Consider the following 6,081-nt stretch of genomic DNA (forward strand, 5'->3'; position numbering starts at 1 on the left):
TCTCTCCCGGAAGAGGGGGTGACAAGGGTAATTACCCACCCACCAGCTAGCCACCCAGAGGAGCGGGCTCTGCCCTGGGAGGTTATGACAACAGGGGAAGGCTTCCTTCACCTCCCAATATGGCCAATGCCTCTCACCTCCTGAAGGCTTCTGGGTGCTGGAGCTTTGAAGATGCACAGCCCCCTAGTCCTCTAAAGGGGCCTTGTCAACCAAGCAGCCATATGATGTTGCGGGGCTGTAGAAAGAGTTCTGGCTGCAGCCTTAGGACTGGGTTCCAGTCCTGCTCCTGCTTTGCTGTGTGACCCTGGGCAAGTTATTTCCCCTCTCTATACTCTGGTGCCCTGATATATAGATGGGCCTGGCTGGGGGATGACCAGCTCCAAGCCCCCTCCATTGTGTAACAGTGCAGACCCTGTTGGCTGCCCACCAAATTCCTTTTCCCTCCCTCCCTACTTGCTGACCAGATTCCAATTTTGTACAGGGTTGCCACAATCCCCCACCTCACATCTGTATAAACAGAAGTTGACAGCGTGGGATTTCAGGAGAGTTTTCACTTTTAAAAATAAGGGGCAGACTGGGCTCGTAGGGTTTCTTTTGGTCCTAACTTCCATTTTTTCTTGCCAGGAATCTGAACGTGAAGTCTGGAGGTACGGCAGCCGTTGTGGCACCATAAGGTTGAAAGTCAACATCTAAAGCTCTGGGAGCAGGAAGCTGCCATCTTGAGGCCGGCACACTGGCTCTGGGCAGCTTGCCTCCAGAGTCCTCGTTACGTGAGAGGAGAAAGCCCCGAAGTATTTAAGTCACAGTTTTTGGGTTTCCTTTGTCTTGGGACCAAATGTGCTCCTCATAGACACAGATTAGAATCTGTCTGTGGGGTGTGCCGGGTGCGGTGGCTCATGCCTGTAATCCCAGCACTTTGGGAGGCCGAGGTGGGTGGATTACTTGAGGTCAGGAGTTCAAGACCACCAGCCTGGCCAACATGGGGAAACCTGGTCTTTACTAAAGTACAAAAATTAGCCGGGCTTAGCCAGGCGTGGTGATGTGCCCCTGTAATGCCAGTTACTCTGAAGGCTGAGGGAGGAGAATCGCTTGAACCCAGGGGGCGGAGGTTACAGTGGTTGCAGTGAGCCAAGATCGTGCCATTGCACTCCAGACTGGGCAACAGAGTGAGACTCGGTTTCAAAAAAAAAAAAAAAGGGAATCTGTCTGTGGGGTGTCTCCATTGCTCTAGGCCACTTTAGGATGTTTCGACCTGTGCCTGGAAGGTATTATTATTATTATCATTTTGATATGGAGTCTTGCTCTGTCACCCAGGCTGGAGTGCAGTGGCATGATCTTGGCTCACTGCAACCTCAGCCTCCTGAGTAGCTGGGACTATAGGCACATGTCATCACGCCCGGCTAATTTTTGTGTTTTTAGTAGAGACAGGGTTTCACCGTGTTGGTCAGGCTGGTATTGAACTCCTGACTTCAGGTGATCCACCCACCTCAGCCTCCCAAAGTGCTGGGATCACAGGTGTGAGCCACCGCGCCCAGCCATACACATTTGTTAACCTGTTTGCACGTCTCCATCTCCCCCTTGCTCTCTTGTAAGCCCCTGCAGGTCTAGAACAGTGTCACTCACTGTCTCAGTGTCCCACGGCTGCCATTACAACATACCACAAACTGAGTGCCTTGAAACAACAAAGCTTGATTGTTTCCCAGTCCTGGAGGTCACACATCTGAAATCAGGCATCAGCAGGGCCGTGCTCCCACCGAAACCTGCAGGGGAGAACCCTCCTTTGCCTCTCCCTGCGTTCTGGTAGTTGGCTTGGTTTTCCTCGGCTTATGGATGCATCACTCTCATCTCGGCCTCTGTCACCACTTGGCATTCTCCTGGTGTGTCTGTGCCTTCACAGGGCTGTCTTCCCTCTTCTCAGAAGGACACCAGTCATATTGGATTAGGGGCCACCCTACTTCAGCAGAACCTCGCCTTAATTTGATTACATCTGCAATGGCCCCATTTCCAAATAAGGTCATATTCTGTGGTGCTGGGAGTAAGGACTTCAACATTTCCTTTGGGGGGATGTCATTGAACCCATGACTATCCGCAAAGCATCCTCAGCACCTGGCACAAGAGATATCTGCGGGATGAACAACAGATACAAATAAATAGATCCTTCTGACTGTGAGCCCCCAGGGGCAGGGCTCAGCACCCCATCTCTGTGTCCTGGGCCCTAGGTCAGAGCCTGCTCTCCTGAGGGCAGGTAGATGGATTTTCATTTAGATGTATCACAGGGAATCTGCCCAGCCAGCTGGCTGACCAAGCCACCCCTGATGAGAGTCCTCTGGCTGGGGGTGGGGGTGGCCCAGGGAGGGGTTTTCACCCTTCAAAGGTGCAGGCCTGACTGCTGAGCCCAGAAAAACTGACAGCTTGCTCAGTACCGCTGCCACTCAGCACAGACGGGGCAATCCCCAGGGAGATGTCACAGGCAGCCGGGGGCGACTGATGTCTTGGTGACACTGCTAATCCAGGGCCCAAGCTGCCCTTGTGTGTGTGCATCGGGCTGACTTGCAGTGGGGATAGAAGGGGTCCTGGCTGGGAGGGGGCAGCGGATGCTGAATCAGGGAAGAGTGGGCTCCTCCTGCATGGGTTGGGGAGGGGAGGGCAAGCTGGGTTCTACAGGGCCTACCTTCCCATCCCCCGTGCCAAACAGCCCCTGGCCACCACCACCTGCCCCCTCTTCCCCTTCAAGGCTCCAGCATCCGGTGGCCAGCCTGGCTGCACTCAGGGAGGTGGAAGGGGAGGAAGGACCAAGGCAGCAGCCGTAAAGGTCAGCAGCCCTTGGGGCTGGGAACATCCATGATGCAAATGTGGAATTTACACTCCTGGAGTGCCTGTTGGCCAGCCTCCCGCCTGTTTCTATGCCAGCCAGCAGCCTGGGCAGCACGGGCACAGCAGATGTTGTGGGCCCTGGCTGGAACGGACAGCTCTGGGACTCCCCACTGCTCTGCGCACCTCCCCAGTAGAGCCCTGATGTGCATGGGGGAGTGCCTCGGTGGGACTGGGCAGGTCTGCTCCGGCTGGATGAGTGCAGTCCATCCTACTGGTTGTGGGCTGTCTGCCTGGGATCTCCAACCTCAACTCTCCTGGTTCCATGGCTGAAAGGGCCAGATGTGGGGAGAACAACTAGACACTAACCGTGCCCTTTCCCATTCATCCTGCTCCACCCAGCTTCTTTCCAAGACCAGTTCCATTCAATGACTTTCCTGATCTTCACAGGCACTTGGGATGAGGGGAGGGAGAGGCAGGACCACGGAGCACTCCTTTGTGCCAGGGGTTTTCCTTTAAACCTCCTAACAGCGCTGCTCTTATCATCCTGCTATTTCAGGAGAGGAAACTGAGGTTCAGAGAAGAAAGCCTCCCGACAAGATCACACGCCCAAAGAATGGCAGAGCCGGGACTTAAATCCATGTCTCTATCATTTCCTGCAGCTCAAGGAGCTGACTCTAATCTTTACTCAGTACCCACCGTTCCTGGCCACCGTTCTGCAAACTGCTTAGCCTAGCAGACCTGAAACGATGTCCTCCAAACCTCACAACAGGCACTGAGAGTCACAAGCCTTTGCTCTGTGTGTGTGTGTGTCTCTGTGCCCGCGTGTCCCATGCAGTTGTGCAGTGCCGTGGTACTGTGTGGTGAGTGAGAGGCCAGGAGTCCCAGGCCCAACACCTCGTCAGCCTCACCTAGCCTCTCTGGACTTCAGGCTCCTCTGTCCTCTGTAAGTCTGGAATCCCCAAGGCAGAGTCGACCTCCCTCTCTCTTTGCTCTTCCAGCTCCTGCCTGCCCCCGGCAACCACAGCAGAGCCTGACACCCCGTGGGTGCTTGATACACCTTGTCCTTGCCTGACTGACAAAGCTGCCATTCTGAGTCCTTGGGGATGCCGTCCATGGCTTCCTCAAAAGGCTTCCCAGGGCAGAACCCTTCTCAGGGCTCAATCTTCATTTTTCTCTCATTTACAAACTTGCTCGTCCCCTCCCCCATCCCTCTGCACTGTCGCACTCGCTGGCATGCGCGCACGGGCACTCTCTCGCTCAATCTCTCTTTCTCTCTCTCTCGCTCTCTCTCGCTCTCTATGTCTCTCTCTTTCCCTCAATCTCTCTGGTTTCTTTTGCTCTATCTCTCTGGTTGTAACTGGGATTCTGTCTCTCTCAGTCTTTCTTTTTTTCTAAACTTTCTCCTTTCTTGGTCTCTCATGCCTTCCTTTCTCTCCTTCTACCCTCTGTCTCTGGCTTTTCTCTCTTTCTCTGTCTCTGTCACTTGTCTCTGTCTCTGTCATCTTTGCTACTATGCCTCCCTTCCCCCTCTCTATCTCATACATACACACACACACACACACACACACACACACACACACGGGACCCTACCCCCGGCAGCCCTTTCATGCATCTGTCATAATGTGTCACGTCACACTTTTCTCCTGGACCATCAGAGCCTTTAATCCTATTGACATTCAGTTAACGAGTTTCTCTCACTGTTGACAGAACCTCCTGCCCCACCCGTGCTGGGCCGACCGGGATCAGAGTTCAGAGTTGTTGCTGGGCCATTTAGGGCCTGTGGGGAAGGGAGTGGGGAAAATGGTCTTGGTTGTGAGGGGCTCATAGTCTCCCACAGCGGCCTGAGGGGTGCCATGGGGAGCAACCCCTTGAGTAGTGGGAGTCGCCTCCACCTTCCTTGGGATGAGGCTGGCACTGGAGGAGCTGGCACATCGGGGAGGTGCTTTGCAGCATGCAGGAGGCTGTGGACACAGTGAGGCCCCAGGGCGCAGAGGAACCTGCCAGGGCCATGCAGTGAGGTGCACTTGTAGCTCAGGGCCCTTCTTCCCCCATCTCTGGGCTCACCAGCCAGTTGTGGGTTGTGCCAAAGAGATCTGGGGGCATGGATCCAGAGAGGAGTGGGGCCAAGCCCAAGGGATCAGGGATCCAGCGCTAAATGTGAACAGGCTGCTGGGGCTGTGGGTTGCCTGGAAAAGGCCAGGGAAGGGCTCAGGAAAGGGACAGAGGCCTGGGGGAACAGCCTTCGGAAGCTGCTGCTGAGAGACGAACCCTTGGGGGTGCCAAGGGCGGTGTTGTTAGCTTTGCCCTCTGGGGATGCCAACTTGCCAGAGCTTAGGACCAGTGGAGCCCACCTCCCATGGAACTGCACCCTGGGAGAGCAGAGCTGGGCTCTGGAGACCCTTCTCAGGGAGGGCCTCTACCCCCATGCAGAGCCGTGGGGGTCCAACTCTCTGTTCATCACTCAACTCCAGAGAAGCAATAGCCCTGGGAGGGTCCAGAGCCTTGGTGGGCCAGGTGGGGTGGCTCTTGGCCTAGGGTATCCTCAGCAGCCTGTCACTGAAAGGCAGCCTGGAATAAGGAAGGAGCATTGGCCCGAGTCAGACAAACTGGGTTGGAACTCCCACGCTGCTTTTCAGGGCTGTAAGGACTGTAGGAAAGTCCCTAACCTCTCTGGGCCTCAGTTTCCTCCTGTATAAAATGGAGCAACTGCTCTCTGCCCCCAGTGGCTCCCCATGAGAAATGAGCAGCATGTCACATAAACGTGCCTGGCATGGCATACTCCTGCTCGGTAAACAGCCACCAATATAATTGTTGTTTTAAAATGTCTAACCACGCTGACATACCATTATTCAAATATCAGATTGGCAAAGCTCACAGAGTTTGATAACACTGTGCTGGCAAAGCTATGGGGATCAGACAGACGCAGACAGGGCCAGTGGAAGTGTAGCCTGGTGTAACCTCCAAGGAGGGCCGTCCGACCTCTCCATTCCTTCACAACTGTGCATAACCACATCTAACTCGGCGGTTCCACTCCTGGGAATCTCCCTACAGGTCTGCTAGCACACATTTGAAGTGGTGTGGGTACAATGTTATTTATTGCAATGTTTCATGTAATTACCAAACACTGGAAACAAGCTAAATGTGCATCAATAAGGGATCAGCCGGGCCTGGTGGCTCATGCCTGTAATCCCAGCACTTTGAGAGGCCAAGGTGGGTGGATCATGAGGTCAGGAGTTCAAGAAGAGCCTGGCCAGCATGGTGAAACCC

This window comes from Colobus angolensis, unplaced genomic scaffold (assembly GCF_000951035.1).
Source record: "Colobus angolensis palliatus isolate OR3802 unplaced genomic scaffold, Cang.pa_1.0 Scaffold21, whole genome shotgun sequence".
NCBI lineage: Eukaryota > Metazoa > Chordata > Mammalia > Primates > Cercopithecidae > Colobus > Colobus angolensis.